Source organism: Equus quagga, chromosome 10 (assembly GCF_021613505.1).
Source record: "Equus quagga isolate Etosha38 chromosome 10, UCLA_HA_Equagga_1.0, whole genome shotgun sequence".
Classification (NCBI taxonomy): Eukaryota; Metazoa; Chordata; class Mammalia; order Perissodactyla; family Equidae; genus Equus; species Equus quagga.
Window position 1 is genome coordinate 83,603,423 of NC_060276.1, and position 14,011 is coordinate 83,617,433.

Consider the following 14,011-nt stretch of genomic DNA (forward strand, 5'->3'; position numbering starts at 1 on the left):
TTAGTGAAGGAGTTTATTCACTAATCAGCGTGAGGAGTCTGAACCCCGGGAAACAGCTCACCAGAGCGCTCTGATGGAACTGCTCCGAGGCGCGTGAGTTTAGGTGCAGCTTATATCTCTTTCACAAGCAGTGTACGTGCAGGAAGAAGGGAAAAAACCTTACGACTAGATTTCATATATGTCAAAAGGGATAAGGCACATCTGGCTTTTCTCTAGATTATACACTGAAAGTAACATAAACAAGAATTCCTTGGTTGTACATCAAACAAGTTCAGAGATGCTGATGTTATTTATGTGTGGAGGGAGGCGAGGACCAGGCTTGTTATTTATTCCCTTAATCTCCAAGAAATGCAGCTGTGGATGTAGGAGCTAGGTACCCTTTATCTCTCCCTGTTGCTGATGTCTCCAGCTGGCGTCTTCAGTCATGAGAGGAAGGGTTGCAAGGTCACTGGCTGAAGGCGGCCTGCAAGGCTGCTTCGCAGTCCAGCATGGATTTTATTCTAGTGACTGAAAGCTATGCAGTTTGCTTGCCTGATTCGCCTGTGACACCAGGGAGAGGGGTCCCAAAAAACCTGTCCATACTTCTATATACTAGCGACGAACAACCGGAAACCACAAAAATGTACAACAGCTCCAACAAAGATGAAATACTTAGTTATAAACCTAACAAAACAGGTACAGGAACTGTATGCTGTAAACCACAAAACGTGAATGAAAGAAATCAACAAGGGCTCAATAAATAAAGAGGCAAGCTGTGTTCAGTGACGGGGAGACCCAACACGGGAAAGATGTCAGTTCTCCCCAGTTGGTCTAAAGAGTTAATGCAATGCCAATCAAAATCCCAGCAGGAGTTTGTGCAGATACAGACAAGCTGATTGTAAAATTTATAAGGAAACACAAAGGAACTAGAGTAGCTGAAATAATTTTGAAAAGGAAGAATAAAGTTGGAGGAATCACATTACTCAATTTTAAGTATTACAGTGAAGCTACAGTACTCAGAACAATGTGCTATCAGTAAAGGTACAGACACCCAGATTAATGCAGCACAACAGAGCGTTCAGAAATAGACAAATACCAACATTTGGCTTTTGACAAAGTTGCAAAAGAAATTCCATGGAGGCAGGATAGTCTTTTCAACCAATGGTGTTGGAACAATTGGTCATTCACACGTAAAAAATGAACCTCAATGGAAACCTCATACTTCATACAAAAACTAACTAAAGGTGGATCACTGATCTATACATCAAACATACAACTATCAAACTTTTAAAAGAACAGATGGGAGAAAATCTTTGTAACCAGGAATTAGGTGAAGAGTTCTTAGACATGAGACTGAACACGTGATCCATAACAGAAAAAAATGATTAAATTTTACTTCATCAAAATTAAAAACTTATGCTCTGTGAAAGATACTGTGAGGGGCCGGCCCCATGGCCCAGTGGTTAAGTTCCCCCGCCCAGCATCAGCGGCCCAGGGTTTCGCGGTTTGGATCCTGGGCATGGACATGGCACCACACGTCAGGCCACGCTGAGGCAGCGTCCCACATGCCACAACTAGAAGGACCTGCAACTAAAAATACACAGCTAGCTACCGGGGGGCTTTGGGGAGAAAAAGAAGAAAAAAAAACTCTTGGGCCTGCCCGGTGGCAAAGTGGTTAAGTTCGTGCACTCCACTTTGGCTGGTGGGCCGGCAGCCTGGGGTTCGCCGATTCGGATCCCTGGCGCTGAACTATGCACCGCTCATCAAGCCGTGCTGTGGCAGGCAGCCCACATATAAAGTAGACGAAGACGGGCACAGATGTTAGCTCAGGGCCAGTCTTCCTCAGCAAAAAGAGGAGGAGGACTCGTGGCAGATGTTAGCTCAGGGTTAATCTTCCTTAAAAAAAAAAAAGACACTGTTAAAAGAATGCAAAGACAAGTTATAGACTAAGAGAAAACATCTGCAAATCACATATCAGACAAAGAACTTGTATCCTGAATATGTAAAGGACTCTCAAAACTCAACAATAAGAAAACAAGCCCAATTTTAAAAATAGGGAGAAGATGTGAATAGATAAATGACTAAAGAGGATATAAGGATGGCAAATAAGCACATGAAAAGATGTTCAACGTCATTAGCCGTTAGGGAAATGCAGATTATCAACACAATGAGATACACACATATTAGAATGACTAAAATAAATAATACTGACAACACCAAATGCTGGCAAGGACACGGAGAAACTGGGTCACTCACACATTGCTGGGGGAAGCAAAATGGCACAGGCACTCTGGAAAAGGGTTATAATTTCTTGTAAAGTTAAACATATCTTTACCTTGTGACCCAGTAATTTCACTCCTGGGTATTTATCCTAGAGGAATGAAAACTTACGTTCACAAGAAAACCTGTACATGAGTGTTTATGGCATACACAGTGTTTATATACACAGTGTTTACAACAGCTGTAAACATGCTTTCCCAAAGCTGGAAACAATCCAGATATGAATATATAAAGGGATCAACAAACTGTGGTACCTCCATATAATGGACTATTACTCCATACTGTTGCTACACAGCACGACTTGGATAAATCTCAATGTCAGCACGTCGAATGGAAGAAACCTGTCCGAAAGAGCCGCATTTATATGAACAGGTCCACTTACATGACGTTCTTGGAACGACAAAACTCCAGTGATGGGTTTACAGCGGTGGTTTACAGCGGATAGGGCTGGGGACAGGGTGTATTTAGAAAGGGCAGTACGAAGTTTTCTGGGCTGATGGGAGTATTCTGCATCCTGATTGTGGTGGTGCTCACACGAATGTCTATATGTGGTAAAATTCATAAAACTGTACCATAAAAGGAAAAAAGCCCATTTTGTGGTACGATAATTAAAACAATAAAATAAAAGACACATCCCTTGCCTTGAAGAGTATGCAGATCAGTCAGGGAGCTGGAGGTGTAGACATATCCTAGATTATATAACACATAAGTCACTCGGCTATGTGTAGAGTGCTGTGAGAGCACAGAGCAAGGAGATCGTTATTTTGGGGTGGGGCTAGGATCACGGAGGCATCACACAGAAATAACACTTCTTTGCTCATTAGTCAGCTGTTGAACATATTTTCATATGTTTTGGCCACTTGTGGTGTGCTTTTTTTGTGTGTGTGAGGAAGATTGGCCCTGAGCTAACGTCTGTTGCCAATCCTCTTCTTTTTGCTGAGGAAGACTGGCCCTGAGCTAACATCCGTGCCCATCTTCCTCTGCTTTATATGTGGGATGCCTACCACAGCATGGCTTGCCAATCAGTGCCATGTCTGCACCCGGGATCTGAACCGGCAAACCCTGGGCCGCCGAAGCAGAACGTGCGCACTTAACCACTGCACCACTGGGCCAGCCCCAACTTCTGGTGTTTTTAAAAAAGTAATTTGTCTCTTCAATAAATGGTGTTGGGAAAATGGGACAGCCACATGCAAAAGAATGAAAGTAGACCATTTTCTTATACCATACACAAAAGTTAACTCAAAATGGATTAAAGACTTGAATGTAAGACCTGAAACCATAAAACTCCTAGAAGAAAATATGGGCAGTACACTCTTTGACATTGGTCTTAGCAGTATCTTTTCGAGTACCATGTCTACTCAGGCACGGAACACAAAAGAAAAAATAAACAAATGGGTCTATATCAGACTAAAAGTCTTCTGCATGACAAAGGAAATCATGAACAACAAAAAAAGAAAACCTATCAACAAGGAGAAAATATTTGTAAATCATATATCTGACAAGGGGTCAATTTCCAAAATATATAAAGAACTCATACAACTAAACAACAAAAAAATAAACAACCTGACCAAAAAATGGGCAGAGGATATGAACAGACATTTTTCAAAAGAAGATATACAGATGGCCAACAGGCACATGAAAAGATGTTCAACATCACTAATCATCAGGGAAATGCAAATCAAAACTACAATGAGATATCACTTCATATCCATTAGAACGGCCATAATTAACAAGACAAGAAATAATGAGTGTTGGAGATGATGGGGAAAAAAAAGAAGCCTCATACACTGCTGGTGGGAATGCAAACTGGTGCAGCCACTATGGAAAACAGTATAGAGCTTCCTCAAAAAACTAAAAATCGAAATGCCATATGACCCAGCTATGCCACTACTGGGTATTTATCCAAAGAATATGAAATCAATAATTCAAAAAGATAGATGCACCCCTCTGTTCATTGCAGCACTATTCACAATAGCCAAGATGTGGAAGCAACCCAAGTGCTCATCAACAGATGAATGGATAAAGAAGATGTGGTAAAAATATACAATGGAATACTACTCAGCCATAAAAAAGACAAAATTGTGCCATTTGTGACAACACGGACAGACTTTGAGGGTATTATGCTGAGCAAAATAAGTCATACAGAGAAAGACAAATACTGTATGATTTCACTCATATGTGGAAGATAAACAAACACATAGATAAGGAGAACAGATTAGTGGTTACTAGAGATGAAGGGAGTAGGGGGGTGAAAGGGGTAAGGGGCACATGTGGATGGTGATGGATAAAACTGGACTGTTGGTGGTGAACACAATGCAGTCTATACCGAAACTGAAACATAGTGATGTACACCCGAAATTTACACAGTGTTGTAAGCCAATATGACCTCAATAAAATAAGTTTTAAAAAAGTAAAAAAAAAGAAAAGAACGAGTAGCTAGGTACTTAAATTAAGTGATCTTAACTAAGATTTTTTTATGTGCAATAGCAAAGTGCAGAACAGTGAGTATAGCATATAAAGCTTGTGATTTTTAAAAATGTAAATGTTTGATATGTATAGAATATTTCTGGAAATATAACTAAGAAACAGTCCACAACAGGGTCGTAGGGTGAGGTGCTGGCAGACCAAAGATAGCAGTGGGAGGGAGACTAACTTTTTTGTGCCTTTTGAATTTTGTGAAATACTATCAAATTAACCAAAATATTATGAAATACATATTTCATATATAACAACAAAATAATAAGGGCTGGCCTAGTGGCATAGTGGTTAAGTTCGTGCACTCTGCTTCGGCGGCCCAGGGTTCGCAGGTTCTGGTCCTGGGCATTGACCTAGCATCGCTTGTCAAGCCATGCTGTGGTGGCATCCGACACACAAAATAGAGGAAGAGCGGCACAGATGTGAGCTCAGGGACAATCTTCCTCACACACACACACACAAAATAATAATAATAATAATAATAATTTGTCATCCTTGCCCATTTGAAAAATTTGAATGTCTTTTTGTGTGTATGTGTGTGTGTAAGAACTCTTTATATTGTAAAGATATTAACCTTTGGATTTTAATTCTATATATTTTTCCAGTTATTTCCCTTTTTTGTGTGTTGCAATTCTGTGATAAAAATTTTAGTTTCGAGAAAGAAAAAGAGGAGATAATTTTTGCTGATCTTGAACCCCTCATGGACCTTCATGTTGGGTGACCTGAAAGACAGGTGAGGCACCCTAGGCTGATCCCAAGGCTCTTCCTGTCCACCCTACCTCCCCCATCCCCACCCCACCATTCCTCGTGCCCCCCTTTTCCCTAACTGGCTCCCACTGGCAATGGCTGACAGAGCAGTGCCTGTACCTGTCCTCTTAGTGATGCTGCTGCCCCCTCACCAGAGCATTTCTTATCACTCTGGTAAATGGAGGATCCCCTGGGCCCTCCCAGGGGACAAGTCATTGGGCGGGTTTTTGTGCCTTCACATCACATATCTCCTCTCGCCCACCCTTGCCTTTGACCCTCCTTCTACCATCTGCTCTGCTAGTCCTGACACTTCTAGTTCACTTAGCATGACGCTTTCTCCAAGCTTCACAGATGGCAGTGAAACTTCAAATGTACAAGGATCAAAAGAAAATCCTGAAAAGGTAAGAGAAAAAAACCAGATTAAATTCATAAGAATAAGGACCAAAGTGATATCTCATTTCTCATTCGATCAGATGGTGAAGATAAGCACTGTGTATTGGCTGTTTTTCCTCTGAGGCATGCAGTCCTAGGACACTGCCTGGCACGTAGTAGACACTCAATATTTGTTCCTTGACTCATTGGAGTCGTATCTCTAAAAATAGCTTTAAACCTAAATCTATGTCCCTGCCCTCTTAACCATCAAGAGTGAGGACAGAGCAAACCCTGATGGCCTAGTGGTTAAAGTTCGGTGTCCTCCACTGCAGTGGCCCAGGTTCGGTTCCCAGGTGCGGAACCACACCACTCGCCTGTCAGTAGCCATGCTGTGGTGGCAGCTCGCATAGCAGAACTAGAAGGACTTACAACTAGAATATACAGCTATGTACTGGGGCTTTGGGGAGGAAGAGAAAACACATTATAAAAAAAAAGAGTCAGGACAAAATGTAGTTGCGACCCAACAACTAAGAATTCAATGATCAACGCCTACAGACCCTAGGTGAAAAATGTCCCAAGGATGTTCTCCAGCTCACAGAAAATAAAGGAATTATGGGATGTAAGGATCAAAAGTGAGCAAAGAAATTGGCATCGAATGCTAGTATCTATAAACATTAACTCTCAAAAAAGGTAATAGTAATTATAATTTTTACACTTTTGATAACAAACTAGAAATTAAATTATCAAAGATATTAACATGAGTGATGGGAGTAAGAAGACTGTCCTGTGATGCCATTGAATCTGTTCTTGGTAAAGTAAAGCGATACACCAGGCTTTCAAAAACAGACAAGAGAGATGCTCACTCACTTTAGTTATTGGTGGGAAAATGTAAGTTTCAGTTTGTTAAGAATTCTATATAAACATTAAAATAATAGGAATAGAAAATATAACTTCCAAGCCACTGAGGGGAAAATAAGAATAAAAACCCCTAAATTAATCCAGGAAGTGAAACAAAGGTACATATATATTGGCATTTTGTTGTAAAAATATTTATATCCGTATATGGGTAGATTAAAATGAGAGGTTATACCACTAATCGAATTAAATTAAACCACTAATTAAATTAAAAAATCGCTAGGTCTGAGGAATAGGATTAGCCTGTTTAGGCCTTTATTTTCTAGATACGTTTTGGAATATAAATTTGTGAGTAATGATCATAGCATGACAAATGGAGAAATATATTAAACTATGTGGAAAATTCTTCCACTTTTATGTGAAGTATAAATATTCTATAAGCATAAAATGACACGCAGCTAAACATTTTAAATGTGTAATTTTATATTAGGGATAAAGGTAAATAATTTTATTTCTAATTTCTAATTTTTCCAAGCTTTGCAAATGAATACGTTGACTTCACGATCAGAACAAACATTAGTTTTTTAAATTTATTAAAAAATCAAGAAATAGCAGGCACTTTGAGAATAACTATATGGGACATTGTTATAATATGAGGGTAAATGATGAATTGAGGACATGAAACACTATATGTGATACGATCTTAACTGTATAAAAGAAAAGAGTGTAATGTGATGTGGATTAAGGCTGCCCCAGCCAGAGAAGCCCAAGGTGACCTGGCCTACATGCCAAACTATACGACCCAGTGGACTTTTTTTATGGTATGAATTAGGACTGCCCCAGGGAGAGAAGCCCGGGGCATCCTCACCTGCATGCCGATCTATATGGCCAGATTCGTATCTAAAGTTATATGACCGCACAATACGCAGACCCCATCTGCACTGAAATCATTTAATGACTTTTTACATCATCTTTTCTTTTTTCCAGTAAAAATAAGTCACGTACCCATGCCTTATAAAATTAGCCCTAACCCTCAACTCGGGGCAGCAGCAGGAGCTCTGACTGCCTGTGGGTCTTGTCCCCACACACCAGCTCTGCCTGCCCATGGGTCCTGTCCCCATGCCAGTGGGGGCAGCAGCAGCGGCAGCAGCAGGAGCTCTGACTGCCTGTGGGTCCTGTCCCCACGCACCAGCTCTGCCTGCCCATGGGTCTTGTCCCCATGCCAGCGGGGGCAGCAGCAGGAGCTCTGCCTGCCCATGGGTCCTGTCCCCATGCCAGCGGGAGCAGCAGCAGAAGCGCTGCCTGCCCATGGGTCCTGTCCCCATGCTATTCCACACTATTCTCTAAATAAAAGAGCACTACTGCCAGATCTTGAGAGTCTAAGAAATCTTTCTTTCGACTCCTCGGCTCACCGACCCCGCATCATAATGTATCATTGTTTATAAATATGTTTACATATATGCTTCAACGAATCTTACCAGCTGAGTGTTACACGGATTGTCCTCAGGGACCCCGGGCACTTTGTATCCGTGCTCATGTATATTAGGTCTAATTGAATAAGAGTATGTAAATTAAAATAAAATCTGCAATTATGCAAATCAAGCTGATAATACTGGATATATTTCCACAAAGTTAGGTTGAGGTTCGAAATATTTATTTTACGTTTCTGTATTTCCGAATTTTTCTCTGTAATCAAGTATTACATTTTTATTTTAAAATTGTAAAATATGCATTCACAAGTTATTGTTACTAGAAAACTGCATATTTCATAACAGTACACACAGAAGTGAAAAAGTACGACCCAAAATGATATGCACACAAGTTTATAATGATACATTTATGTAAGTATAAACATGGAAAGTGAGGAATATAGCAACATGTAAAGTGTGGAAATGAGAAATGATTCCTAGGATTTGGGGTTTATGTTTGCCATTTATTTCTACAACGTGGCTTCTTTTCTGAAAAACTTGCAAGCAGAGTGGATGACTTTTCTAATGACAATAAAAAACACTATTTCTGAAATGAAAGTAAAGGAAAAGGGAAGCGATGGAAGGCTATGGAATGGTATGGGAAAGGCTCCCGTTCCAATGTAAGTGACAAAACCATAACACAAAACTGTGTCCCTACGCACACACACACACACACGTGTCCTCTGTGTGAGCATTATACGGTGCACACTGATGAAGTGATGGGGACCATCTGCCAGATCCTCCGAGGACTTGTCCCAAATGGCTACTTCCCACCTAGCACACCTGGCCCGGGGCACCGGTTCTCAGAAGCCGCTGGAGGGCTCGTTACTATGCAGGCAGCTGGGCCCCACCCCCAGTTCCTATTCAGTGGGTCTGGGGTTGGGTCCCAGAACCTGCGTTCTCACAAGTTCCCAGCGACGCGGATGCTGCTGATCCACCGACCGCACTTTGAGAATCCCTGGCCTAGAGCCTGCGTCCGCAGTGCGCGGAGGACACTCGCTGCCCGGAAGGTGTGTGAGGCCCCGGAGCTCATGGCTTGGCGGCGGGGGATGCCCTCCTCTGGCCTTTAGCTTCCAGCATTTCTCGACAATGCGGCCAAATTGCAGGCATCTACTGTGGAGTTCACTAAGGCCTAGGTGGAGTAGGAAGGGAATTCTAGAAATGGCGTCTGATGAGAATTTGCAGTTTAGACCTCAGATTGATTTCTGATTCAGAGAAGAAAGGCAAGGACCGCAGCAGGGAGCAGGTTTCCGCAAACCCGGCAGCAGGCAGCTGCTTTTCCAGCAGCTTGCAGGCTCCCCTGCATTTTTTTCAGACCCGAAGGGCGGGCGAAGAGGCCGCGTGGATGGGGTGGGGGGGAGGGAGTGCGGGCTTCTAAGCATTTCTGGAGCAACACTGCCCCCAAGAGCAAGCCAGGTGGGCAATCAGGATGAGCTTGCAATACCAGAAAGGACTGCTCTGGCTGTCGGAGCAGGAAATCCCGAAGTCCTGAGAAAAAGAGCCAGAAGCCAGTTTAAGGTGGTGCCGCTGATAGTACGTGGGACAGTGTGAGCGTCACGAGGACTGTAACTGCAGTGGATTGAAACACATGAAGTGTAGAAATGGTTCAAGTCCGCAAGGTCATGATGACACAAATAAAAATAGCTCGTTGGTCGCTTTGGGAGAATGCTTGGGAAACAACTCTTTATGTTGAAAACTAGTAAATATGGGGAAAGAATCAAGTATTTATCCTGTTTTTCTGATACAAGCCAAAGAGTTGGAGAGGGGAAGTCTTCCTTTGTGGCCATATTTGGGCTAATAAATGAAGAAGGGACGGGAGAAGCAGAACACTCCATTTTGTCACCCCTCGTGAATAAATGGATCCCGGCGCTGTGCATCAATGACCGATGGCGTCACAAAAAAAAGACAAACAACATTATGTGCCTAATTACGGAGGCGCCCAGCATCCTTAGGAAGCTATCCTGAATATATATTAAAAATCCAGGTAATGTGAGGGCTGAATGAATATTTGATGATATTTAGGAATTATTATTTTTTCGACAAGAAAATGGTATTAAGGTTAGATTTTCTGGGGTCCTTATGTTTCAAATTTTTACTTAAAAAAACAAAAATAAAATTTGATTACTGGAATCATGAATTTTATAAGTACAGTGCCCTTAATTCAGAGCTAGCTTTGAATACACTGAGAACACACTCCAACTATATAATGTGTATGCGTACGGTTGTGTGAAGCTTAATAAAGTTTTAGATGTCCTAGTTTCCTACAATCCCGAGTCATGTCACCACTTAGGAGTCACTCCCAGATCCGTGGCGCCCACTTACTGTTAAGGCAAGAGCAGTTCGGCCCATGGTTACCTTTGCTTTTTCTAGTAAAGACACACTTGAATTAGCGTGGTGTTGCATTTTGTATGTATTTGGAATTCTGTTTCGTTCATAGGGTTCTGGTAAACACAGTCAGAAGTTCTCAGCCTGCCCGGAACCATTTCATGGTTAATTGCACATGTAGGACATTGACGTTTCAACCGCGTGTGAGAAATGAAACTTCTGTCCTCAATCAGCAGTGTTGGTGCTTAGTGTGGCTTCAAACCCTCCAACCACTGCCTGTAAAAGACACACTCCTTCCTGTAACCCACCAGGCTTGACGACCCTGCCTACTTCTCCAGCCTCATCCCTCACCCGTCTTCCTTGTATTATACACTCCCACAACATCTATAACCACAATAGCCAATACTTCTGAGTACTTCCTATGTGCCAGGCACTCAGTGTTCTAAAGACTTTCCACATATTAACTCATTAATCCTCACAACAACCCAGGAGGTAGGTACTATTATCTCCATTTGACAGATGAATATCCTGAGGCACAGAGAGGTTGAGTAACTTGCTCAGAGTCACACAGAGAGTAAGTGGCAGAACTGAGATTTGAACCCAGCCTGTCTGGCTCCAGAAGCTCCTTTTAGTTTTCCCAGAAATGACATAGAATTCTAGGTCACCCTGCATTTACCCATATTCCATCTTTGGCCAGGAATTGTAGGCAAAAACTTACTCTTTTTTTTTTTTTAAAGACATTGCTTACGTGTCCCCTTCTCTTTAGCAGTTCTGGTTCTCTCCTAGGAGACTTCATGGCTTTCCTCTCTTTTTGTTTTCTAAAATGAAACAAAACAATTTAAAAGATCATGGTTAGCAGTGTGAGCCCGAGTCAGGCTTTGCCTCCGTAACATTATAAATTTTTATTATGGAAAATTTCAAACATAGAGAAAAGTAGAGAGAATAGTATAATGAATCTCCCTGCGTTCCTTGCCCAGTTTCAAGTCATCACTTCACAACCAATCTTGCTTCGTCGAGAGCATCCACCCACTGCACCATCCCCACTGGCTTATTTTGCAGCAAATCCAGGTATCATATCATTTTATCCATAAGTATTTCAAGATTTTGCTGTAAAGGATTACTCTTTTGAACAAGTTAGCCGTACATCATTATCCTAGCTCAAAAATTAAACAATAGTTCTTTAATATCACTTTCTCTTTATTCACCTTTTAAACTTGGTCGCTGTGACCCCGGTCATCTTTGATAACTCCCTTGCTTTTGGGTATGAGAAGACTTTTAAAATAGAATATAATGATATAACATAATGATTAATATATATTTACGTGGTTCCAAAGGCAGTAAAATAAATTGAGAACTTTGATACATATTCCAAACTTCCTCCAAAGCGCTTGCTCAATTTGATGCTTCCACCTCCCGTGTGTGATCGCATTTCCTCACACTCTTGTCTGCACTGGATGGAACAGAACAGAATTTTTTATCAATCTGAAAAGTGGAAAGAATATCTCGTTTGGTTAGAGTTTCTTCACTTATGAACGAAATTGAGCGTATTTTCTTGTTTATTGGCTGTTTGTCTTCTTTTTTGTGAATTTTCCATTCATGTCTTTTGTTCATTTTCTATTTACTTTTTGTCTTTTCGCATTGATTTGTAAATTAAAGAAGTTAGCCCTTTCTTTTGCATTCTGGCCCCACTTCCTCTGCGGGGAGGGGGGCTTCCCCACACATCCGACAAGCGATTCTTGGAACGCCAGCTGGGTGTCCTACAGTTCAACCCAGTTCTGGCACTATCTACCTGGAGACAGCGTCAGATCCCACAGGTGAAGGGCCCAGTTCCACTCGAGACTGCCTCCCCCCCAACGTTAGACACCAGTCGCAAGCCCAGGTCGTTACCTGTGTTTTTGACCGACCGGCTACAAATTGGAGGTTCCCATGACCCCCTACATGGGCTCGATTAATTTGCTAGAGCAGCTCACAGAACTCAGAGAACATTTTACTTACTAGATCACTGGTTTATTATAACAGGATACAGCTCAGGAACAACCAGATGGAAGAGATGCACAGGGCAAGGTGTGGGGAAAGGATGAGGAGTTTCCCTGCTCTCTGAATGGACCACTCTCCCCAGATCTCCATGTGGTCACCAACCCAGAAGCTGTCTGAACCCCATCCTTTTAGGTTTTCATGGAGGCTTCATTACACAGGCATGATGGATGAAATCATTGTCTATTGGTGACCGAACTCAATCTCCAGCCCCTCTTTCCTTCACGGAGGTTGGGGGATGGGACTGAAAGTTTCAATTCTCTAATCACATGATTGGTTCCCCAGGCAACCAGCCCCCCATCCTTCCTGCTTCCTAAAGCCATCTCATTAACATAACAAGAGACACCTTTGTCGCTCCTGGCACTTAGGAAATTCCAAGGGTTTGGGGAGCTGTGAGCTGGGAACCTGGACAAAGACCAATGAGAAATATACATCTGCTTGTTCTTGACCAGATGTATATTTCCTATAAATCACAACCTCACACCCTTTGTCTTTCATGTGTTGCAAATACTGCCCCCAGTTTATCATTTGTCTATTGATTTTTGTTTTTGGTATATCTACTTCTTTAGGAATTTTTCAAGTGAATCTTGTATAGCATATCTTAAACTACGAATTTCGCTCTGAGATCAGATTTAGCTATATACTATACATTTTGATACTGTGGGGACCTGGAATTGGCCACCTCAAGATATGTCTCTTTGGTATCAGGACTATTTGAGGTTGATTGCTTTTGATAAACTGGGACAGGCAAGGAGGCTCTGAGGAATGGAACTTGCCCTTTGTTAGGACACGTTTACATTTGTAAGGTAAATCTCTATCTGTAAAAGTTGCCTCCCTCTCTGTACCAGGAAGAAGAAAGGAGATGACCTTCTCTCTAAAAACTCTTAATCAATACCAAAGGCAAGGACTTAAAATCTGCATTTTATTGTGCCTGTAGCTGACTTCCCTCCCCCTCCCAACTTTGACATTTCTTTAAGGATTAAGCATCTTTCCTTAGGCTAGGAACTGATTGCTGCGCGCACCTGTGACCGCCCAGCTCCAGACAATCAACTAGCCTCCTGCTACACCCACCAAGATAGCCGACCACTACCTGCTGTGTCCATCAAGCACTGTGCCGACAGGGCAATCTTGTGACTATTGTGGGAGGGACATTTCAGTCACATGTGAAACACCCTGTTTGGGGGTATATAACCACTATGTGCACCCCACTTCTTGGGTGCCCTTTCTTCCTTCTGGAAGAAAGGCCCCGGGCCATGGTTCCTCATAAAGCTTTGTTTAATTTTCTCTTGCTATTCTGTCTCATGTGAATTTAATTCGTTCTCCAGCCAGACGAGCCCCCATTTGGGAAGAGGAAATGTCTTCCTCCCCTACAATACGTAATGTTTTCATTACTAAAAATTTTTAATATTATTATTCTAGATTTTTTGCAAATTTTGTTTTATTTATACATTGAAGCAAGAGTTGTTTAAGAGACA